This window comes from Dryobates pubescens, chromosome 3 (genome assembly GCF_014839835.1).
Source record: "Dryobates pubescens isolate bDryPub1 chromosome 3, bDryPub1.pri, whole genome shotgun sequence".
In the NCBI taxonomy this organism is placed as follows: domain Eukaryota; kingdom Metazoa; phylum Chordata; class Aves; order Piciformes; family Picidae; genus Dryobates; species Dryobates pubescens.
In genome coordinates, this window is record NC_071614.1 from 9,235,017 (window position 1) to 9,261,037 (window position 26,021).

The following is a 26,021-nucleotide window of genomic DNA, read 5'->3' on the forward strand; positions in this document are numbered from 1 at the left end:
CACCACCTCCCTGGGCCGCACATTAAAATGGGCAATCACTCTCTCTATGCAGAATTTCTTCCTAACATCTAGCCTAAACCTCCCCTGGCACAGCTTGAGACTGTGTCCTCTTGTTCTGGTGCTGCTTGCCTGGGAGAAAAGACCAACCCCCATCTGGCTACAACCTCCCTTCAGGTAGGTGTAGAGAGCAATAAGGTCTCCCCTGAGCCGCCTCTTCTCCAGGCTAAGCAACCCCAGCTCCCTCAGCCTCTCCTCACAGGGCTTGTGCTCCAAGGAGCACTTGAAAGGAAAGTGGAAATTACTAAAGATTGCAAAAGAATATTTTACTGAAAGGTCAATATCAAGCAGTCCACACCATTGCTCCTTACTTGCTCTTGTTACTTTGGAGGATAAACTTTTCTTCTTGCCAGGATTAACTAGACCTATAGGGAAAACCTGATGCTTGACAGGTTCTGGGGACACTTACCCTCATGATAACCTGCTTGCATAGGCCAAGGTGCTGTGCTTTTCTACTGCCTACTAACTCTCTTCTTCAGAGAATCTGGGCATGTTACTTTGGCATATAAAGGAGGAAACAGTTGCTAGGATGGAGGAGTTAATTTACAATAAGTGACAAAAGCTTGTGTGGCATAGATTAGTGGCTGCTGAATAGAATTTGATATTTAAATGCTCCTCAGATCCCAGATACTGAACATCTCTGAAGGATAATGAGTTATTTGTTACAAAATGACATTGCAGAAAATGAAGCAGCCATTACAGATGTGCTCAGCAATAGAGAGCAGACAGCCTTGGGTATCAGAGCGAGTTTAAGAGAGCGAAAGGATGCTGCCCACGAGAGTGCTATTATCTCCAACTCTTATCTGAAAATGCCTCTTATGATTTTTAGCATACATTTGGATAACTGCCAGAGAGCTTATTTTAAAATGTCACCTAAAGTACAGATAGCTCTTCTATCAGTAGATTGCCACCAAGTGCCACTTTGAGATTTGAACCCGTGACATTGTGTCAGGCGCAAAAAATCATAACAAATGAACCAGAGAGAACTTGGCAGCCTCCTTCATGACTTCTTATCTTTACACAAATTGCTGTGACAAAATGTATTGCTCCTTAAAGGGAAATGTCATTTGCACCCAAACCTGGAATTATAAAGTCTGGGTTTTCCTATTCAGCTCGAACAGGCAGAAGTGAAGGTTGTGTCTTCTTTGATAAACACTTGGGTTAATATTTCAAAACAGGAAGGAAATCTATGAGTGCAAGGTATGATTCTCAAAGGTAGCCTTACATTTTTTACCTTCACATTTAATTCTGATTGCTGCTATTAAGTAGTTTCAGAATAAGAATAGAATAGAATAGAATAGAATAGAATAGAGTAGAATAGAATAGAATAGAATAGAATAGAATAGAATAGAATAGAATAGAATAGAATAGAATAGAATAGAATCAATAAGGTTGGAAGAGATCTCAGAGATCAAGTCCAACCTATCACTCATGACTAACTAAACCATGGCTTCAAGTGCCATGTCCAATCCTTTTTAGAATGGAATGGAATGGAATGGAATAGAATAGAATAGAATAGAATGGAGTGGAATGGAGTAGAATAGAATAGAATACAATGGAATGGAATGGAGTGGAATAGAATAGAATAGAATAGAATAGAATAGAATAGAATAGAATAGAATAGAATAGAATAGAATAGAATAGAATAGAATAAGCCAGGTTGGAAGTGACCTTTGAGATCACCATGTCTAACCCATCATCCAACACCACCTAATCAACTTAACCATGCAACCAAGCACCCTACCAAGTCTCCTTCTAAACACCTCCAATGATGGTGACTCTAGTTCCTCTTTAAATGATGCATTGCCCACGGCAAACCTACTTTTACTGTTCTGAATGATCAAAATTAGGAAAAAAATAAGCTTCAATAACGTCTTCATGGCAAACCCAAGTCATTCAAAGAGATTTGTGCATATTTAATGGATAACATAGATAATGTCTTTTGGAATTCAATTTTTCTCTAGTTTGTCCTAATGCCCACTTATTTTACTATTATTTTTAGGTTTTATAAATAAGGGTGGAACTAATCTAATGCTTAGTCCCCATACTATCCCCCATTCTCTCATAAGAGATTCAACAACCAGTAGCCACTTCTATCATTAGTGAGATTGTTTCCTAAGGGTAAGACTTGACCTTGTATGATATATGTTTATACAGCCCTTAATTACTCCATCAGTTAAAAGATGCTGAAATTACTATGGCTAAACACAGAGTTAATGTTTAAGCACAGCTCATAGCTCTATATAAAAGAGAAAGTTTTCCCAAGAGAGCTATGCCAGCTCTGCTGCAAGACCACACCTTCTAGATGAAATTGCTGTATTGCCAAACTGCTGGATGACAGCACAGAAGTGTTTGTTGTTAATGTTCTGGGGTTTTTTGTGGTCTTATGTGAGACTAATTCTGATGATTTTTAGAATGTCCAGCTTTTAAACCTGTGTTAGAAGCTGCTAGAGAAGCCATGATTCTATCATAACTGGGCTGGAGAGGACAGGCTGAGGGAGCTGGAGTTGTACAGCCTAGAGAAGAGAAGACTCCAGGAAGACCTTAGAGTTGCCTTCCAATACCTGAAGGGATCCTACAGGAAGGCTGAAGAGGGAATTTTCATAAGGATGGCTAGTGATAGGACAAGGAGGAATGGCTTTAAGCTGAGGGAGAGTAGGTTTAGACTGGATCTTAGGAAGAAGCTCTTCAGTACAAGGATGGTGAGCCTCCAGAATGCGTTGCTCAGAGAGATTGTGGATTGTGGGTTGTGGAGGTCTTCAAGGCTAGGTTGGATGAGTCCTTGAGCAACAAAGTCTAGCTGAAATGCAATCCTACCCATGGCAGGGAGGTTGGAGTAGATGATATCCAAGGTGCCTTCCAACCTAGACCATTCTATGATTTCATGATTCTATTCACTGTTGTTTTGATACAGTTTGTATTTCATATTGCTCATTATCTTCAATGACAAAGCCATACATTTAAGAATAGACAGAAAGTTCAGGGGCAGGACTAAGCAATGCTCCCATATACCTCTGCAGAAAGAGTCCTTTCTCTTTCACCATTCGCTTCCCCATGGACACATGCCACCAAAGGCCTTCAAGTTATAACCTATACAAATGTCTCCTTCTTTTGGGTGCAAGATTTCTTTAAATATAACCCCAAATATTCTGTCATCCCATCAGGCTTGTAGAAGGGTGAGGTGCTTGGAGGGGCTTGGAGCACAAGCCCTATGAGGAGAGATTGAGGGAGCTGGGGTTGCTTAGTCTGGAGAAGAGGAGACTCAGGGGTGACCTTATTGCTCTCTACAACTACCTGAAGGGGGGTTGTAGTGAGGTGGAGGTTGGTCTCTTCTCCCAGGCAACCAGTACCAGAACAAGAGGACACAGTCTCAGGCTGCGTCAGGGGAGGTTTAGGCTGGAGGTTAGGAGGAAGTTTTACACAGAGAGAGTGATTGCCCACTGGAATGGGCTGCCTGAGGAGGTGGTGGGGTCGCCGTCGCTGGGGGTGTTCAAGGCGAGGCTTGACAGGATGCTTGGTTGTATGGTTTAGTTGATTGGGTAGTGTTGGATGATAAGTTGGACATGATGATCTCTAAGGTCTCTTCCAACCTGGTTAATTCTATTCTATTCTATTCTATTCTATTCTATTCTATTCTAAGGACCAAAACTGGAAGTAGTTGATTATCCTAAGCCCCACAATGAGTTTGTGTTCTGTACAACTGGCCATTCATCCAGGTGCTTCATTATAGTATCTAACAGTGCATGTTTGCTACAACCACATATATGTTCAGTAATATATTCTGATTATCCAAATATTACTATTTTTTTCTAGCCCTAAAAAGGAGCACTGATGTTTGTAAATAGGTTTGACAGTGGCACCTACATCCTGACACATAAACAATAATTTACAATGCTTGTGATGTTCTTGACAGCTTCTTCCTTTTAAATAATAAAAAGTACATCAAGAAACTGTGCATTAAAATTCTGAAACCCCTCAAGCTAAAAAGTATTTGGGGTAAACAAAGTTATGTGCCAGAGCGAAGTATGTGTACTACCATACATCTCGTGAGGCACTAAGCAGAACCTGTATTCCCTTTGCACATATAGTGGCTTCATTTGGAAATGCCTTTTGTTCTAAGTACAAAACACTGCTTTTAAACATTTAATTTAAGTTTGCATGAATTTCTCTGCCATCACAGATTCCTAATGGACAGTTCTGGAAAACAAAGCTCTCTCCAATGTCATATGTCCTAGCTGAGGAAAACAAAATGAGGGTGGCTGGAATTTCTCCATCATTCACCCCTCAGGGAATATATTATTGCTCAGCAAAGAGTCTAAATATCTGAACTGCAACCTCAGGGTCTTCACTGCAGAAGGCATTTTTCATGATCCAGGTGGAGTCAAACTAAGTCTGACTGTGGAAGATACAGGAGTCAGTATGGCTTACCTCAGCTGGCCTTTCAGAGGGATTGTTTGGTAGACAGGACTCAGCATAATGAGTTATAATTTCTGGGATTTGCCCTAATATTTATACACAACTTTAAACCAACAATTGTGAACCAACAATTAGTGTCAACTTAACTCAGGGCTGTGCTGCATTCCAGGAGTGTGCCCTCAGGATTCAGCCACTACAAGTATGAATTACAGAATCACAGGATCACCCAGGTTGGAAGAGACCTCAAAGATCATCAAGTCCAACCTGTCACCACAGACATCATGACTAAACCATGGCACCAAGTGCCATGTCCAATCCCCTCTTGAACACCTCCAGGGATGGGGACTCCACCACCACCCTGGGCAACAGATTCCAATGGCTAACAACTCTCTCTGGGAAGAACTTTCTCCTCACCTCCAGCCCAAACTTCCCCTGGTGCAGCTTGAGACTGTGTCCTCTTGTTCTGGTGCTGGTTGCCTGGGAGAAGAAACCAACCCCCTCCTGGCTACAACCACCCTTCAGGTAGTTGTAAACAGCAACAAGGTCTCCCCTGAGCCAATTAGGGCAATGCACAAGCAGTGCATTTTCTGCTGACCTCATTTCCATTACAGCAGGTAGAATAACAAGACTGATTTATTTCACATGAGTCACCAAACAGCTTTCAAGCAGCTGTAAATTTCTGACACTACTGAATTTCTTAATTTAATTAAAGTGTTATCAGACAATAGTGAATGACTGAGGTTGGAAATGAATAACCATTAATTCAAGATTAATGGATGTGAGCATATTTTGGACTAGTATTCTTCCTGTTTAGAATGAAACCAAACCAGACTATTACTATCACTGCAAACTTATTTTAGAAGTGAACAGATGATGCCAGTGAGGAACATTCTGTATACTTTGTATGACTTCATACTGGGCAAGGATATGTTTCATGTATTTGATTTCTTTCAGTTAAATTTCCTGTAATCCTAGGATTAATCTTCATTACTTTATCTGAACCTCTGTTCTCTTTAAATCCACTACTCCTGCTTCTGTAAGCGCTCATCCCAGCTCCATTTGTTCTGTAAACTGATCATGACAGAATCACAACTAAAAGCATCTGGCAATAGCAACTGGAACCAAAAAGGAGCCCAAGTATTGAATAGAATAGAATAGAATAGAATAGAATAGAATAGAATAGAATAGAATAGACCAGGTTGGAAGAGACCTTCAAGATCATCTCGTGCAACCCCTCAACCAATCCAACCAACCTAATCAACTAAACCATGACACCAAGCACCCCATCAAGTCTCCTCCTGAAATCTCCAGTGATGGTGACTCCACCACCTCCCTGGGCAGCACATTCCAATGGGCTACCAACTCTCTCTGTATAGAAAGTCTTCCTAACATCCAGCCTAAACCTCCCGTGGTGCATCTTGAGACTGTGTCCTCTTGTTCTGGTGCTGGCTGCCTGGGAGAAGAGACCAACCTCCACCTGTCTACAACCTCCCTTCAGGTAGTTGTAGAGAGCAATAATGTCACCCCTTAGACTCCTCTTCTCCAGGATAAGCAACCCCAGCTCCCTCAGCCTCTCCTCATAGGGCTTGTGTTCCAAACCCCTCACCAACTTCATTGCCCTTCTCTGGACATGCTCCAGCAAGTCAACATCCTTCTTAAACTGAGGGGCCCAGAACTGGACAAGTAGAAGTGAATCTTCGCAAAATCAAAGCCCCACACATTGATCTGGAAGAATGCTCTTCCTAAAGCTCTCTGCTTCCACCCACAAAGTGAATTTAGAGAAGGGTAGAACTGACAGAAATAAAATACCTGAGGAAAATACGATAATCACACATGGTTTTAATGAGTCCTAGTCCTTGTTACAATTAATGATATAAAAGAAATCAAATGCTTAATGTAGGTCAATATCTTTGCAGACTTGCAGCTAATTAACCCAGTCAAAAGGATGCTCAAAATTGACACGAGTACATTTGCTGCATTTTGAATAAAATAGAGAATATCCCCAAGGAGATGAGAAATGAATGAGGGTGAAAAAGATAAAAATCCAAATATTAGATCACTTTAACAGAACTGAATAAAAATAGCAATAAACAAAACAAATAAACGGCAACTCTATGCAATTGCTTTTCTCCCACTGAAATAATTTCTGTTGATCAATTTCTCTTTATTTCCAGTAAAATGGCTTTTTAGCTTACCATCACTCAAATTTAGATTGTATCTCCTCTGATGTAAAGATAAAATAAAGTGAAATATGTTAAATGTGATTCCAATTTAATCACGTGATCCTGCTTGATGGACACTTGTGTGTATTGAGTATCACTTAGAATCACAGAATCATAGAATGATCTGGCTTGGAAGGGACATCCAAAGGTCACCTAGTCCAACCCCCATGCAGTCACCAGGGATATCCTCAACTAGGTCAGGTTGCCCAGAGCCCTGTCAAGCCTCACCTTGAATATCTCATGGGATGGGGCTCCAACCATATCCCTGGGCAACCTCTTCCAGTGTTCCCCCACCCTCATAGTAAAGAACCTCTTCCTAACATCTAATCTAAACCTGCCCTTCTCTACTTTGAAGCCATTGCCCCTCATCCTGTCACTGTAGGCCTTTGCAAGCAGTCTCTTTCCATCTTTCTTGTAGGCCCCCTTCAGGTACTGAAAGGCTGTTATCGGGTCTCCCTGGAGCCTCCTCTTCTTCAGGCTGAACACCCCCAACTCCCTCAGCCTGTCATCACAGCAGAGCTGCTCCCACCCCCTGATCATTCTTGTGACCTCCTCTGGACCCTCTCCACCAGGTCCATGTCCTTCCTGTACTGAGGGCTCCAGACCAGGATGCAGTACTCCAGTACTTAATTTGTTTCAACTTATTATATATTCAGATTCTGTCTTCTGGTTTTTTGATACATGTGAGTTACTCTGCAGTTTAATGGGACTGGTTTCCTGTTAGCAGGACTTGATCCTACTTAATAAATTAATATTTTCCAAGGAAATATTGGAACCAAGCTCAGTCCTGGAATTATGGCCCTGCTAAAAAGCTTTGCAGTTGCATATGTTGTAGACCTACTTCCACATTTTTCCTCAGGATTAACCACGGATTTTGTGGGAACACCTCAGCAAGAAGCCTTCTTTAGTTATTGTGTCTTGAATACTGTTTAAATATTATAGCTCCCCTGTCTTGCTTCTGGAAGCTGTCCAATATTTGGCACTTGCTCAGCTTTGTGCTTCCTCCACACCTAGGCAAGGGCAAGAGGATCTGGATTCCTCCTTTCACTGAATCCTAAGCAAGGCATCTTAAACTCAGGTTACATACAAATCAATTTTCTTGTAAGGTGTCAACAAAATTGTCTGTGGATAAATCCATAGGTTTTTATGACTGGCATTAGGTTAGGTGAGATACTTACTGATGTGGGACCAGGACAGTTTATGCTGCAGGTAAGGGAAGGCTGAAGTCTGAACTATGATGTGACAAGGACTTTTTCTTGATGAGAGTGAAAAAGGCTTTAGGCAGGAAATGTTGCTATGTCTTTGAACTCAATCTTGTCTCACATCTTGTGTCATGTTTTATGATGTTCTGGCCCTTTTCAAATGTCGAGGTGAAGAGCTCCTCTAATTTCCTGAAGTACCTACTTGCTAATATTCAGCAAACATTCTAAAGGCACCAAAAGTGAGATACAGCAAACAATGTATTAATAAAGGAGACATCTTCCATGTGGGCTTTGTTTTTGAAAAGAAAAAAAGAAGTATATTTAGGACACAGTTCTTCTCTATTTATAGACTTGAGTGTATCTATTTAAAAGTGCTTGTTCTTCTTGACTAAGTACAAATTGACAGCAGGGTACCTAGTCAAGATGTAGGCACCCATATTGCACACACCTCCTGCTTGTAAATCTAGCTTTACATAATTTATCTGTAAATAATTGAAAGGAAATGACAGAATAGAAAGCAATACTGTGATATTATTCCATTCTGGGACTTTTTACCCCAACTTTGTCAACAATTTGGCAAAGGCCAACAAGAAAACAGCTAAATCAAACTTGCAAAAGAGCTGTATCAAAGTACCCAAAAGGTGTAACTGTACTCTTGATTGCTACAGAGAAGTAAAATGTTTTTTTTTACTTCTATTTTGTTGTTTGTTTGTTTGCTTGCTTTTTGTCTCCTCCCCCCAAAAATTGAATCATGGTGGGAAAAGGTTGGAACTAAGTCATTTTTTTTAAGGTTCCTTCCAACCCAAACCATTCCAGGATTCAAAAAATTTAGGGTTTGGCTTTGTTTTGTTGGGTTTGGGTTTTTTGTTCGCTTTTTCATCTGGAATGTTGGATATTCCACATAAAATCTGTGGTACAAGCTTCCACAAAAGAAGAGAGTCCAGTATATGAGGACCAACACTCAATGCATTGATCCCTTCTGTGTTCTCACTGGAGTGTAACAAGTTTGACCTTCAGTGATTATCTGCCTTAGCAAAGCTGCATTGTTAAAAAAAAAGCAGTTCCACTGAGAAGAACATAGCTCAGATGTTTGTTAGCAATAGATAAGTCACCACTTCTAATTGCAAATAACCTGCAGATTCTGTGATTATTAGATTTAACACTGCTAAATAGATGTGGGCAGCCCTATTAACAGCAATGATATTGATCTCTGTAGTCCTGACCGCATTTTGTGCACATGCTGAAGACATGAAGGAATAAAAATCCCCTGCTGAAAAGGTTTGCAGTCTAACTTGACAGCATAAACAAGGAAAGAATAATGCCGAGCGACTAAAGCCAGGAGAAAATAAGTGAGAAAGGCATGTATGAGTATCATTAGTCCCCAAAATCTCTTGCTTGTCTTTGATGCCTAGTTTAGAATTTACTTAGTGCTTTAGAGCTTATTTAGACAGGCATTAGTAAGATTTCCCTGTCTACTTGTTTAGCTGATTATTTGCCATTATTTACAGTAACCATTGCTTTTTCTTTTCTTCTCTTCCCCCCCCCCCCCCCCGACTTTTTAATTATGGATCCATTTCTCTGAAAGGGGTTCTATTTCCATCAATATTATGATCTTAATATAGACATGAGTAAGTTTCTGTTACACAAGAAATCCCATTTGTAACCAACACGATTCTACTTGGGTCATGACCTCTGGCACAGAGCTCACAGCTCAAGTTATGACTTCACAGAGCACCTCTAGGCATGGAGGAGATATACCCATGAAAGATTTGTACTTCACACAGATATCTCCAGAAAGATTCTGTCTTTAGTAATCCAATCATCTAATCCAGGAAATTCCTCTGTGCTCAGAAGGGGAAAAGATGCATTTCTGTGAAAAATGAAACTCAGAGGGGTCAGAATGGCTGGAGAGCAACCAGACAGAAAGGGACCTGGGGGTATTGATTGACAGCTGGCTGAACATGAGCCAGTAGTGTGCCCAGGTCGCTAAGAAGGGCCAATGGCATCCTAGCCTGTATCAGGAATGGTGTGGCCAGCAGGAGCAGGGAAGTCATTGTGCCCCCGTACTCAACACTGGTTAGGCAACACCTTGAGTACTGTGTCCAGTTCTGTGCCACTCAGGTTAGGAAAGATGCTGACTTGCTGGAACGTGTCAAGAGAAGGGCAATGAGGCTGGGGAGAGGTCTCAAGCACAAGCCCAATCAGGAGAGGCTAAGGGAGGTGGGATTGTTTAGCCTGGAGAAGAGGAGGCTCAGGCTTATGGCTGTCTACAACTACCTGAAGGGAGGTTGTAGCCAGGTGGGGGTTGGTCTCTTCTCCCAGGCAATCAGCACCAGAACAAGAGGACACAATCTCAAGCTGCAGCAGGGGAAGTTTAGGCTGGAGGTGAGGAGAAAGTTCTTCCCAGAGAGAGCTGATAGCTATTGGAATGTGCTGCCCAGGGAGGTGGTGGAGTCACCGTCCCTGAAGGTGTTCAAGAGGGGATTGGATTTGGCACTTGGTGCCATGGTCTAGTAGTCATGAGGTCTGTGGTGACAGGTTGGACTTGATGATCTTTGAGGTCTTTTCCAACCTTATTTATAGATTCTATGATTCTATGACTCTCATTCTACAGCAGTCTCTCCCTTTGCGCTAATATGAACAGTAGCAGAGCCACCATCACTGGAGGTATTTAGGAAGAGACTGGATATGGTGCTTGGTGCCGTGGTTTAGTTGATTAGATGGTATTGGGTGATAAGTTGGACTCAATGATTTTGATGGTCTCTTCCAACCTGGTTTATTCTATTCTATTCTATGCTATTCTATTCTATTCTATTCTATTCTATTCTATTCTATTCTATTCTATTCTATTCTATTCTACCTTGTTTTGATTCAGATATAAAGCACATTTTTCCACACCACATGAATTTCTTCAGATATGTTGCTAATTTTATTCATATAAAACAATTTCTTCCATGGCAATGTATCAGTTTTCTCTTACTGTCATTTTGGTGGGATTTCCCAAACATCACCAAAAGATCAGTCTGTTTGCAGCACCATGGGTAAATGCAATCCATTTTAAAAGTTGTTTTCAGTCCCCACTACTGAAGAATCATACAGCAATTATATTTCTGACTTAAGGGGTAATTTATGAGCCTATACTAATTCTATAACTCCAGGCAAGGTATATCTAATGTTATGACTTTGCCACATAAAGTGTTTCAAATTGCACCCTGAATCTCATGCCTTTGGGACATGAATTTTTCTAGAGCACATTTTAACAGGCCTGAAAAAGCAATGACCCCTTAAAGGAAAAGACTCAAGTTGATTTGGGACCCATTGCCAGAGAGACCAACATGAAAGGGTGATGGTAGAGGTGGAATATGACAGTTGTGAACCATCTTTAGAGCTTCTCACCTAGTAAAGCCAAATTATGCTTGTTCACAACTTGAAGTTCTAGTTTCTTTCCTGCAGCAGCCAACAGAAAGGGGTTCATGTGGCAGCCAGAACCAGAGCTTGCTGATAGTCAGGGATTGTGGAACAGATGTGATGCAGAACAAAATTTGCTAGCTCTGTAACCTGGGGGGAACTTGCATGCAAAGGGAATAAAAATCTGGCTGTTTGAATCTCTTGAGTCTACTTTGTAGTTCCATTAACACGAAAGGAAAAGATGATAGTTTGGCCCAATACATGGGAGGAATAAATCTTATTATTATGATTTATTACCTGTTGGCCCTCTTAGGATCTGAGGCTTAAAAACATGGAAAGAAAAACTAAATGCCATGGTGACTGATGATAAATTTGTTGGTGGTGGTGGTAATTTTTTTTTCTTTTAAACTCATTCTCCTGTCATTTAAAAAAGGAATATATATTATAAAGATTTTTTTTTTCATAATTAAGGGGGGGGGATAATAATAATAATAATAATAATAATAATAACAACAACAGTAATAACAACAGTAATAATAACAACAATACCACCCCAAGGCCAAATTGAAATAAGTAAAATATTCAGCCTAATTCTAATTTACATCAGGCTGCTTCATGCTACTTTACTACTGCATAGAGGTTTGGAGATACTTGTAAAAGTAATTTATGCCCACTTTGCATGCCATTTATACTGCCAGAACAGTGATAGCTGAGTCATTGAGCTTCTGAGAGTCACAGCAGTCAACACTGGTCAAAAAATTCTAAGTGTGGGTATATTCATTCAAAGTGTCTAAAACTGTTGCTCATCATTAACACATCTAAACAATTATAGCCAGGAAATCAGTGAGGAGAAGCTGTCATGTGAGCCAGGCATCCAATTACAAAGGATAATACTCTGGAATGTTCAAATTGAAAAGCTTTCATCATCTTGGCTGGGAGCAGAAATAGGCTGCTGCAGAGTGGTCTTAATCTTCCCATTAACAGAAAACAGAGAACAACTGGGATGAAGTTTACAACCTGTAGATAGCAAATTGTTTGGCCAAAATATTCAGTGACTGCTTACAAATGGCAAATACTGAATCACAGAATCACCAAGGTTTGAGGAGACCTCAAAGGTCATCAAGTCCAACCTGTCACCACAGACCTCATGACTAAACCACGGCACCAAGTGCCACATCCAATCCCCTCTTGAACACCTAATTTGAAGCAAATCGGTTTCAGAAGTTGGTGAGTAATCAAATCTGAGTTGCTTTAAATGAATGTCATTCATAATAAATATCTGAACCAGCTCTTCAGAAGGGTTAGACTGGAAGGAACCACAATTAATAACCAAACCAAACCAAAACCAAAACCAAAACAAAACAAACAAAACCAACCAACCAAACCACACCAAAACCAATCAAACCAAACCCAAACCCAAACAAAACCCCAAACCAACAAACTAAAACCCTAGTAGTAAAAATTGATGGGTTACTCTGATTCCTATTTCTGATGCATGGCCATTTTGCAGGAGTGAAAATTGAATTAAAACATCCTTTGGATGGCAAAAATTTAAGGAAAAGAAAAACCAAAAAGCCAGAATCTTAAGAGTTACAATGTTCTCATATTTTATAAACGATGGCATCTTTTTCAGAGATATACCTCTTGATTCTATCCCTTTCTCTCACCTACTTTACTTACTGTTCCAAAAGATCAAAAGTGTTGATTTTTAAAGGCGCTTCTAGCAGCAAAAATACATTAACCCTCCTGTAATGAAGCTGGAGGACTGAAAAGCATTCAATTTATAAATGTCATTCTGCTGTAGACTACTTGTTGAAATTGGGAACACTTTTGAAAGAGCCATTCACATCCTAGAGGTATGTGCATCACCATGTAACGATCAAATCCCTAACAGTCATTAAAATTAAGGACCCTGCTGAAGAGCAGCTTCAGATGAAGACTTGCAGAGAAGAAAGAAACACATGGTACATGTGACACTGGTTCTGAAGAAATTATCCCTTTATTCTGTAAGCTGATTCCAGGCATAGGAGCTAATGAGAAACAGGCCTTGGTAAAACTGAGGTAGAATTATTTCTTCTTTGCTTGTCTTCATCTTCTTCAAGACTGATGACAATTCACAATGCTGAAAAAGTTTAAAATCACACTGCAGGTTTGGAACTTCTCACAGCTTGACCAGTGTGACAGATTAATTTAGAACCATAGAATCATAGAATGGTTTGGGCTGGAAGAGACCACCAAAAGTCACCTAGTCCAACCTCCCAGCAGTCAGCAGGGACATCCTCAACCTGATCAGGTTGCCCAGAGCCTCATCAAGCCTCATCTTGAATATCTCCAGGGAAGGGGCCTCAACCACCTCCCTAGGCAACCTGTTTCAGTGATCCACCACCCTCATGGGAAAGAACTTGGATTTGCAGTTTAAATTTCTAACATTCCAAGCATCTTTAAATGCAACACCTCAGATTTAGTGTTAGCCTTTTGTCATGCTGACTCTGGGACGTACCAGGCTGGTTCTAAAACTGCTTGTGGTAACCAGTCTGGACTGCATATGTGAAATACAGTAATTTCTCCTGTTGTGTTTTCTGATGGGTTAGTTTGTGCTATCCTATTTACCAGATACAAGGGTCTCTTCCTTCTGATAGGAAGAATACCACACATAGGACATTTATTAATGAGCACAAGAGTGTGTTTTCTAGAAGCATGCATCTCAACATCACAGAAACCACCTTTGATATGCCTTTCACAAATTCTGCATTCCTTCGAGGCCATCTACTTGCCAGATAATAGAAACAGCTGACACAGACTTTGAGCTGTCACTCAGGTTTAAAGGAAGAAGATTTCCTGGATTAATGATTAGAAAATGGCAGTGCTAACTGAGGGGGAAGTTGATGAATCTTTCAGATCCTCCTTATGTATATAACATGACTAGGAGAAGGCTTCTCTCTGTGTGACTTTAGTCTGTCTTGCTGAACAATCTCTTTAAAGAAGTGGGATTGAGGACATAAGAGTCTAAAATTATAGAGCTCAAATGTCAGTAGGGCACAGGGAGAGACTGAAAAAGGAGATCTTTCTATGCTATATTGAGTCAAATCTCAAAATTGGGTTTGTGTATCAAGATCTGCGCTATTCAATGCTCAGTTCTCTGCACATAAAACGTGTGAAAGTCAAGGAGTCTGACTTTCAGTGCTTTAGTGTCTGTACTCAGGCACACTGTGCACAGCTAATTTTTCTCCTAGGGAAAAGATTAGGAGCAAAAAAATCAATGGGTAAAAAATGTGTCAGTACCCAAAGACTTAGAAAATTATGTGTATTAGATACCAGATAAGTTTTATGAGTGTGAACCTCAGAAATCTGGAGCTTTCCTGTGTGATGTACTTAATACATACCCTTGGAATCTCCAAAAGTTCATAAAAATCTATTCTTCCCTACCCAAGAACATGATTAACTCCCATTAAAATTAATCCATAAACAAATTGTTGCATAATTCATGATTATTGATATTCTAAACAACTCTCTACCTCAATCACATCTCTGCTGAGTAAATTACTATTAAACCCCTCCAAATATTAAACATGCAGAATCTAATCCTTCTGCTAGCAAATCCAAACACCATCTTCAGCAAATCATTTCAATCCTATGGTTATCCACAGCAAGCAGAGGAAATTTCATTTACTTATGATAAAAAAAAATACAAGGAAAATATGGAGAAATGTTTTGTAGACCAACTATTAAAGTATGCAGTTGTTAATTGATGTTCATCAGGGGAAATCACTAGCATTGGCCAAACATCATGACTGGAATCATATCTGCAAAGGACCAGGTCAGTGTAAAGAAAACTAAGCCTTTATTCCCCACTTTCAGTCTCACAGTTGTATGTGTCGTGGTGAAATGTCAGTCTGCTTCTTTAGGTCCCAATTACAAATCATGTCTGTGATTCCCTGCTGTTTTCCCACAGTCTGTAACATCCACAGCTCTCCCTTACTTGACCTATTTTCTCTTTTCTCCTTCTTCTGATCTAGCTGTAAAATGGGAATATATGAACTACTACTAGCGCATGTCTTATGCCATGGGTGATGAAGTGTGGGTGATGTATATATATGCATGCATTTATACACATATAAATGTCTTCAGTTACCTGCTGATGTGGAGTTTTATTAGGGTTATGTTGCCTCTGTTTCTATTCCTCCATAACTGCATGACTGGTCTTGTTTTCTTCACCTTCTTCCCCAGTCTGATATATTATTCACTTATTTCCCTGTGCAAAGCAGTTGTGAATAACATGGTTTGCACTGGTGGGGTGAGTTAATCTTGGTTGGCTACCAGGTGCTCATCAAGCCACTCTATCACTTCCACTCTTCAGCAGAACAGGGGTGAAAATAAGATGGAAAATTCCTGAGTTGAGATCAAGGCAGTTTAGTAAAGGCAAAGGCCATGCACAGAAGCAAAGGAAACAAAACTTTATTCTTTTCTTCTCATCAGGAGGCAATGTCCAGCTATGCAGTGGGAAGCAGAGTATGTTTAGTGGTTGCTTTGGAAGACAAACACCTCAATGACAGGTGTCCTCCCTTCCTCCTTTCTCTTATCTTAGCTTTTTATTGCTGACTATGACATTATATGGATCATAAGAACTTGTAAGTATTACAATGCTGTTATTCTCAAATGAGCAAAAATGAAATGAGTGTTCAGCTCCAAGTAAAAAAGGAATAGTAGAAGTCCCATCATAACATCCACCCTGAGTTGCATTTCCACCAAGCTGGTCTCCAATGCGAGTTATTTGACTGGAGAAGGCTTTTCTACTTGCCATAAAACTGCAAAACATGGCTCATATTTTCATTAAGAAAGGTTTATTTTTGATTCTATTTTCCATTTTGTCTGTTTTGCTCAGATTGTTCTTCTGGTACAGAAAAATCTGCAGTTGTCTTGCCGTGTTGCCAGGCACACATGTACAGTATCCCTGAGCGATATTTTCACCTTTCCAAATGAGTAGCTGCAGAACCTGTTCTGTCTTGTCCTTGCAGACCTTTAGGAAGAGTATTTATAAAAACCATTTTCAGCCTATTGCCAAAATGTGACAAATGTTATAAAATCATTAGGGCCTTTTCAGCACAAATCTTTGGATTTTGAGTGCAAAAATGTCACTGTCCTTATAGACTGTTAAAAAAATCCCCAATCAACTGCCACCAATGAAAAAAAAAAAATCTTTAGAATAATCACATCTGTAGTAACAGAAGAAAAGGCTTTTTTCTAATATATTTGATTCCATTGCAAGAGCTGGTTTAAGGTAACAAACTACTCATTTATCTACTCTTTTAAGTGTGGACAAGACTAGATTATTTATATCCCTTTCCTTGAAAAAGGTACTTTCTGAAAGAAGTCCAATATCAGTCACTTTAGAATTGCTAATTTTAACTGCCTGCTAATTTAAGCATTTGCCTGGTTCTCATGATGTGTTTAAATGTAATTCCACCTCAGGTTCTTTGCCCTTTGCTATCTTCCCGCTAAGAGATCTTAGAATAGAATAGAATAGAATAGAATAGAATAGAATTAATAAGGTTGGAAAAGACCTATGAGATCATCCAGTCCAACCTATCACCCAACACCATCTGATCAACTAAACCATGGCACCAAGTGCCCCAACCACTCTCTTCTTAAACACCTCCAGTGATGGTGACTCCACCACCTCCCCAGGCAGCACATTCCAATGGCCAATCTCTCTGTCTGTGAAGAACTTCTTCCTAACATCCAGCCTAAACCTCCCCTGGCACATCTTGACACTGTGTCCTCCTGTTCTGGTGCTGGTTGCCTGGGAAAAGAAACCACTCCCACCTAGCTGCAGCCTCCCTTCAGATAGTTGTAGACAGCAAGAAGGTCTCCCCTGAGCCTCCTCTTCTCCAGGCTAAGCAACCCCAGCTCCTTCAGCCTCTCCTCACAGGGCTGTGCTCCAAACCCCGTCCCAGTTTTGTTGCCCTTCTCTGGACACATTCCAGCAACTCAATATCTTTCCTAAACTGAGGAGCCCAGAATTATGGTCTATCTTTACCTCTACTAAGGGAATACAAACTATCACAGCTCCATTCTCTGATGGTAAAACTAATGTCAGCACCAATTACATAAATTTGAGCATGTAAAAAACTAATTGTGCTGACCTTGATTTTAAAAGAGGCATAAAAGATCTCTTAAACTAAAATAAAATAATGTGTTGCTAAGTGCTAAAAATCCCAGCCAACAGAAATGAGTGAAAATATCAGGCTTTTAAGAGACAGGGGACAAAAAAATTGGTAAGATGAACTAACTCTTCCATGAATTATGGAAAAACAGTGCTGCCAAGTTTCGAATCCTAATTTCATCTATGGTGTTCTTTGCATTTCTCTACCCTTGGAGGGAAGTTGTAGATGTAAGGGTGTAATGGGTTGGGGCAGGTCCCCTCCCCACCACAGGCAGAAATAACGACTCAGGCAAACGGATTGCAAAGGTGATGAAAGTTTAAATAGAAAGCAGTGAATGTTACAGAAAACCCAAAGCGCAGTGACAAAGAAAGATCCCATCCCCACCTGAGGGTGCATGCAAAACCCCCAGGGCTCCTTCTTCCCCCTCCCTCTGCTGGGCTAGTCTCAGCTGGCCAGGCCTGAGACTGCCCATCCCCCTGTGGCCTTGGGCCTAATCAGGCCCATGGCCGGGAGATCTCTCCCCCAGTTACCAAGTCTCGGAGAGGGAAGGAAAGAGGAAGTGCCAGACTCCGCACTGGATCTTATAGTGGTGCAAAGAATTATGGTAGGGAATACACAATTTCCTGTGTCCATCCCTCTGGGCTGGACTTCTGGACACAGGAAGTAAATGCACCAGGGGGGCACCCAGCTCAAACTACAACATGCCACCCCTGTATTTCATACCATAATCCTTGCACCCAAACACATCATCAGACCAGAAAACTTCTGATGACATGTCCGGCAGAGTCCATATCTTCATCTGGGCGTCCACTCAAACAGTCTCTCATTCAGGCTCAAGCATCAGTCCATTCCAGTTGTTCTTCCTCATGTGATGGAACCTCCCAGCGACGCAGTCCTTCTCCTGCAGTGTGAATTCCTTGTGGACTCCTTGGGACATCCTGGTCACCTGGAAATACCTCACAACTTCTCAGCCAAGCCTTTACTCTCCTATTCAGCGGCAAATTCTCCACCCCTGGGGCAGGCCAGTCGGAACAATCCGGCTCCACGACTGCCTTTTTCAATCCATCCAGGGTGCCGCAGCCAACCGCTTTCACGTGGACCAAAGCTACACGGATGCATGTCAGAGGCACTCCGCACCCCCCGGCTGGGCGCTCGCGTACCGAGGCAGGACAGCATCCGGCTGCACAACCTCCACCCCCGGCAGAGGGAGGAGCTGCGCCACAGCCCGCTGAAGAAGCAGGGAGGCGGAGCCAGGTGCTCGGCGCCATTTTCGGAGCACGTCCGAAAACACCAGGGAAAGATTTACAGCTGCCGCCGCCGCCTGAACGCAGCCCGGCTCGGGCGGTGCCGCCGCCGCCGCTTGAACGCGGCCCGGCCCGGCCCCCGCCGTCTCTGTCGCCGCGATGCAGAGTCCGAGTCACCTCCAGCAGTCGCTTGCCCGCTCGCCGCGGGTGTCCGCCCCCCGCAGCGGCCGCGGGCCGACCACGCTCTGCTTGCCGCTGCCCCTCCTCCGCTCCCTGCCGCTCCGCAGAGAACGAGGAGAAGGCAGGTCTCGCCTTCTTAGGCTACTCGAGCATTCTTAAGCTACCCTGGGCAGAAAGTCACAGAAAGAACCACCCCTCGCTGTTCCCAAGCTACAGGAGGGAATTCCATGCCATCAGCCACGCACCAGCTATCCTTCTGCAGTTCACAGGAGTTCACACAGTCGCCCCGGTAACACAAAACCTGAGCCCCAACTTTCCAAACCCAAACCGACGCCCAGAACTAAATTTAAACTCTCCATCTTTTGCAATCCGAGCTGCAGTTGGCCCCACGTTGGGCGCCAAAAAATGTAATGGGTTGGGGCAGGTCCCCTCCCCACCACAGGCAGAAATAACGACTCAGGCAAACGGATTGCAAAGGTGATGAAAGTTTAAATAGAAAGCAGTGAATGTTACAGAAAACCCAAAGCGCAGTGACAAAGAAAGATCCCATCCCCACCTGAGGGTGCATGCAAAACCCCCAGGGCTCCTTCTTCCCCCTCCCTCTGCTGGGCTAGTCTCAGCTGGCCAGGCCTGAGACTGCCCATCCCCCTGTGGCCTTGGGCCTAATCAGGCCCATGGCCGGGAGATCTCTCCCCCAGTTACCAAGTCTCGGAGAGGGAAGCAAAGAGGAAGTGCCAGACTCCGCACTGGATCTTATAGTGGTGCAAAGAATTATGGTAGGGAATGCACAATTTCCTGTGTCCATCCCTCTGGGCTGGACTTCTGGACACAGGAAGTAAATGCACCAGGGGGGCACCCAGCTCAAACTACAACAAAGGGTGCAGATGACACGACAAGATTGCTGTTCTCTCTCTGGCAGAAATATGTCTAGAGACCTGAAGCTAAAGACTTAGAAAGGTGTAAATTACTGCTGGGCACGGGGAGCAAGTCTTAAATAACCAAACAATTTATTTCAATAATAATATGAATATTATACAATTCAAGGCAGAGCAGTTTCTTTGAAGCCTCCTGTGCTGGATTCCCTCCCTATCAGTTTTCTCTGCTGCAAATTCTTTTTCAGGCTAATGCAAACACTATCTTACAGACAGGTATAATTTTGTTGCCTATGCCCAGAAGCACAAACAAAGAAGCAGAATTTGCCATCCCACAGAGGATGGTCAGAATTTCAGGCACTGCTCAAAGGGATAAAGCAATTTGAAAGCACAAGTTTAGATGAATTTTTATGTTTGGGTAGCAGATAAATGGTGAAGATGATTTGTGAAAAGTTATATTTATTCCATCATGTCCCTTTCCCAGTTCTTGGAAATACTAAAGGCTGGGGTTGTTTGGTCTGGAAAAGTAGGAAGATTGAGAGGAGATCTTATGTTTAGAACTATCTGAAGGGTGGGTGTCAAGATGAAGGTGCCAGGTTCTTTTCAGTAGTGTCCAACAGTAGGAAAAGGGGTGATGGATATAGACTGGAACTCAGGAAGTTCCACCTTGACTTGAGTAAAAACTTCACTGTAAGGGTACCAGAGCCCTGGAACAAGCTGTCCAGAGAGGTTGTGGAGTCTCTTTCTCTAGAGACTTTGAAGACCTGTCTGCATGTGTTTCTGTATGACCTGCCCTAAGTGATCCTGCTTGGGCAGGGGTGTTGGACTCATTGATCTTCAGAAGTCCTTTCTAGCCCCTACCATCCAATGATTGTATTATTCTAAGTGCTGTGCTCACATAAAGCCTCTTTCCACCGTTGCTTCTGGTTGATGTCAGTGCTGCACTCTGAAATCTTACAACAGTTTTCAAAGAACCTCAGCTATGACTTTTTACTTAAAACCTGTAACCCTTTTATATTTTTCGGGAGGGAAATGAATGCCTTGCCACTTAAAATATCCAAGAAAATGAGAGGGTGCTGAAAGCTTTGAAAGCTTTGAAAGCCCTGAACCTCAGCTTGAAAAGTGTGTCTAGAGAAAATAAGATGTTGCTGCCTAGTTTCTGTGGGGACATCCACTGGTGAGAAAACCAAATAATAAATAGCTTTGCCAAAATACTTCCCAGCACCATCTTTAATCATGTGAACTCCCAATAAATAACAGCTAAGAGTAGGAAGGAGAAGATTGGTAGTTCAAAATACAGAGAGGTTTTGCTTTGCATTTAGAATTTTAAGAACACTAGCTCATAGAAAGTGTTACAGATGTCTGAAAGGGTATTCCCAAAATGAACAATTAACTAGAATGTTTCCTGCTATTCACAAACCAAGCTGATTGTACAACCCAATAAAAAAGCTGTTAAATATTATGATTAGTTTGGTGGTTTTTAGCTTGTAGAATAATGGTGAATATATGAATAGGTTGTGATGCACTCTGACTGCAGATTATCAGAGTATTCTACAAGTTAACTTTCTCATCTCTCACAAGGCAACGTTAGGGTAACTCATGTGGATATTGTAATGATTTCCTTCAGCTTCAAAAAATACTTGGTATCTGTACACCTGTAAATTAGCAGCTGAGCTGTAGGTGCCTGTTCACAGGATCACAGGATGTCAGGGGTTGGAAGGGATGCAAAGAGATCATCAAGTCCAAACTCCCCTGGCCAGAGCAGGACCATACAATCTAGCACAGGTCACAGAGAAATGTATCCAGATAGGCCTTGAAAGTCTCCAGAGAAGGAGTCTCCACAACCTCTCTGGGGATCCTGTTCCAGTGCTCTGTGACCCTTACAATAAAGAAGTTCCCCCTTGTGTTGAGGTGGAACCTCCTGTGCTGCATCCTACTTTCATTGCCCCTTGTCCTATCACAGGCACCAAGTCAGCAGAGCCTGTCCCCTCCCTCCTGACCCCCAGCCCTCAGATATTTATGTTTGCTGTGTCTTTGAGAGCTCTGCAGCCATTTGTGCACTGTTAACGACTGTCTTCACAGTTTTACAGGTAAGGTTGTGTAGGAAAAGCTCAGATCCTGAAATTGCTTTACCCACTTTAAAATATCAACAGTCCTGACTGATTTTTGTCTGATTTCTGGTGTTGTCTATTCATTCTTTACTCAGTGTGTTTTTCTCATCTCTGATCACCTGTGCCCAGTGTGACTTTGAAGTACTTGGGAAAAGAGCTCTTTTATCATCTGCAATAAAAGAAAAGGAGGGGGCGAAAATAAAGGGAAGGGAAAATCAAACTATTGCTCAACATATTAGGGCATGAGAAGTTGTACACTGTCATCTTAATAGTGGAAAACTTTTGGGGTGTGATTGTTAATTATGTTTCACAAAAAGCTATTGCAAAGAGCAACAGTAGCTCAGCTATATGTGTTCAACAATGTTTTCTTGTCTCACTGACGGCTTCATTTTACCACTGCCTCACCAGCAATGTCATAATCTCATTTGTATTTCTGAACAAGACACCTCCCCAGTCAACTAGTAGGTGTCTAAGGAGATTTGGGTTCTCATTTTCAGATCATGTAGACAGTGTAGCTGGCCTGGAGTAAATCTCAGTTCTGCTCCATGTTCATGACTTCTTTTTAAGAAAAAAAGGAATTTGATGCATGCAAGGGCATCAAAGAGAGGTCTTTAACAATTTATGCAGTTCACTGCTGTGCAGTTCTTCCTGAAGAGAAAGTATGGCCACAACTACCCCTCCAGAGTGAAGGTTAAGACCTTGAACTGGAATTGAAGACCTTAAAACTATTTCAGCTCTAGGCTTCAAATCATAATTCAGACCAACTTCCTGACCATCCTCTGATATTTGGGAATGAATTCATATTAAAGGTCTTTAGATAGGTCTGGAACAAACAGGAATGATGAACATAGCTTCTGCTCAGCTTTGTTCATACAATGCTTTATCAGCATCTGCCTGTTATTTCTATCCTGTTGGCTATGTAGGTTTTTTAGCTGTGTTTGCTGAAGGGGCAGAAAAATGATTTCTCCTCTTCCCTATTGAATGATTTAATGGGAGAGGGATTTTGCTCATTGTGATCCTAATCCTTTTCTGCACATTATTACATGCAGTGCAAACTCTGATATTTCAGGTGAAATGGGAGGAAATATCTGAGGAAAGGATAGGAAGACTCATTTGGGCTGATGCATGATGGAGTGGGAGTTTCTACTTGATGTACGAACCATTAATGGTGTTAAATGGTGGACAGCTGTATTGTGATGGTTTTGGCTGGTATAGAGTTAATTGTCTTTCTCAGTAGCTGGTAAGGGACTGCATTTTGGTTTTGTGCTGGATTTGTGTTGATACCACAAGGATATTTTTGCTGTTGCTGGGCAGTGCTTACTCAGAGGCAAGGCCTTTCCTGCTCCTTAGCCCACCCCACCAGTGAGCAGGCTGGGCATGCACAAGAAGTTGGGAGGGGACACAGATGGAGACAACTAACTCCAGCTGACTAAAAATGTCACAGAATCACAGAATCACCAAGATTGGAAGAGACCTCAAAGATCATCAAGTCCAACCTGTCACCCAGCACCTCATGACTAAACCATGGCACAAAGTGCCACGTCCAATCCCCTCTTGAACACCACTAGGGATGGGGACTCCACCACCTCCCTGGGCAGCACATTCCAATGGCTAACAACTCTCTCTGGGAAGAACTTTCTCCTCACAAAGAGCCTAAACTTCCCCTGGTGCAGCTTTAGACTGTGTCCCCTTGTTCTGAGATATTCCAGATCATACAATGTCATGCTCAGCATATATAAGTGGGGGAAGGAGAAAGAAGCAGGGGGCGTGGGAAATTTGGAGTGATGACATTTGTCTTCCTAACTTCCATGTTACACATGGTGGAGCCTTGCTTTCGTGGAGATGGCTGAACACCTGCCTGGGAAGTGATGAATTAACTCCTTGTTTGGTTTTGCTTGCACACACAGCTTTTTGCTGTACCTAATAAATAGTCTTTATCTCAATCCATGAGTTTTCTCACTTTCAGCGTTCAGATTCTCTCCCCATCCCACCAGGAAGGAGGGAGTGAGTGGCTGTGTGGAGCTTAGATGCTGGTTGGAGTTAAATCACAGCATGTGCAAATGGGGGGGAAAAGGCACATGCATCCTTTTAAATCTGCTTTGAAATGCATGAAAAGGCTATTCTGAAAGCTATATGGCAGAAAGAAATCTGTTTTCACATATACTTCAAATACCTTCTGGTTCTGTAGAGTGTAATTCACTCTTGTCTATGCTTGGAAAAGCCTGTGATTGCTAGCTTTCTCTTCATCTGATCCAGCAGCTACAGATCTTTTCTATTCTATTTTTGTCTTAAAAATAACATTATTTATTTTATTTTTTCATTGTTAAGCTTTTCAGTTAGTCAATAAGAACACAATAATTTTCTTTTCTCCAGGATAAAGTCATTGCTCTACCAAAAAAAACCCACAACAACATAGAAATCAGTGGAAATAAATTGTGTTTTTATAAGCTGCACTGCACTATTGTGACTGATTCTAATGGATGAAAAGTTCTGAGCCATTAAAAAAGAGCATTTGGTTTGACTTAAAAATCCTTTGATTGTGTTTGCATCTGCTATAGAATCATAGAATTGTTAGGGTTGGAAGGGACCTCAAGGATCATCCAGTTCCAACCTACCCTCCTGGGGAGAGACTTTTTAGGCTGTCAGGCAGTGATAGGACTGGGGGAATGGAACAAAACTAGAAATGGGTAGATTCAGATTGGATGTTAGGAAGAAGTTCTTCAGCATGAGGGTGGTGATGCACTGGAACAGGTTGCCCAGGGAGGTGGTGAAAGCCTCATCCCTGGAGGTTTTTAAGGCCAGGCTGGATGTGGCTCTGGGCAACCTGATCTAGTGTGGTGCCCCTGCCCATGGCAGGAGGGTTGATCCTTGAAGTCCCTTCCAACCCTAACCATTCTATGATTCTAGTTCCAAGCCTCCTGCCATGGGCAGGGACACCTTCCACTAGACCAGGTGAACATCTTGTACCCGGTTTCTAAGAACTGTTGTTAAAAATGGTACAAACAGCAACACAAGCAAGAATATGACCTAGCAAATGATGCTGGTAATATGGATTTATTTGACTATTCTGTCAAGATGTTAGGATGGCCTTCTTGAATCTCTTGATTGGTGTAGAAAATGTTCCATCTTGGAGAAGAAACAGTATCAATGTGACAGGGATGATCCCTATGCAAAATAATCTGATCTGATCTGATTGTAAGCAGCTTGGAAAAGACTTTTGAGATCAAGTCCAACCTATCACCCAACACCATCAAATAAACCATGGCAACAAATGCCTCATCCAGTTTTGTTTTAAACACTTCCCGTGATGGTGACTCCACCACCTGCCTGGGCAGCACATTCCAATGGCCAATCTCTCTTTCTGTAATGAACTTCTTCCTAACATCCAGCCTAAACCTCCCCTGGTGCAGATTGAGACTGTGTCCTCTTGTTCTGCTGGTGGTTGCCTAGGAGAAGAGACCAACCCCCACCTGTCTACAACCTCCCTTCAGGTAGTTATAGAGAGCAATGCGGTCTCCCCTGAGCCTTCTCTTCTCCAGGCTAAGCAACCCCAGCTCCCTCAGCCTCTCCTCATGGGGCTTGTGCTCCAGACCTCTCAACAGCCTCATTGCTCTTCTCTGGACACAGTGGAGCATCTCGACATCTTTCTTAAACTGAGGGGCTCAGAACTGCACACAGCATATTATGAAAATAAAACTTTCCAGAAAGAATAATTACTGGAGAAACTCCAGCAGCAATTCACTGAGAGCAAGACGTCATGACACGAATTTAATCAGTGCTCAGTATTTAGAATCACAGATTAATTTTGGTTGGAAAAGACCTTTAAGATCATCCAGTCCAACCATTCCCTGACGCTACCAAGCCTGGTGCTAAACCTTGTACCCCAGCACTACATTTCTGCCTCATGTCAACACCTTCAGGGATGGGGATCTTTGTGACAATCAAAGTAAGCAAACTGGCAATTTGCAGAGAAAAGAAGAGATTAACCAAGTAACTGATTCTTCTGAGCAGTTTGGGTAGACTTTCTTGTTCCATTAGGTATAATTTTTACCTAAAATACACATGCTCACCAAAAAGCAGCACACAACACTAGGAGCATGGCATGATACTGGAGTAACCAGACTAGAGGTAGGGCCTGATAGCTT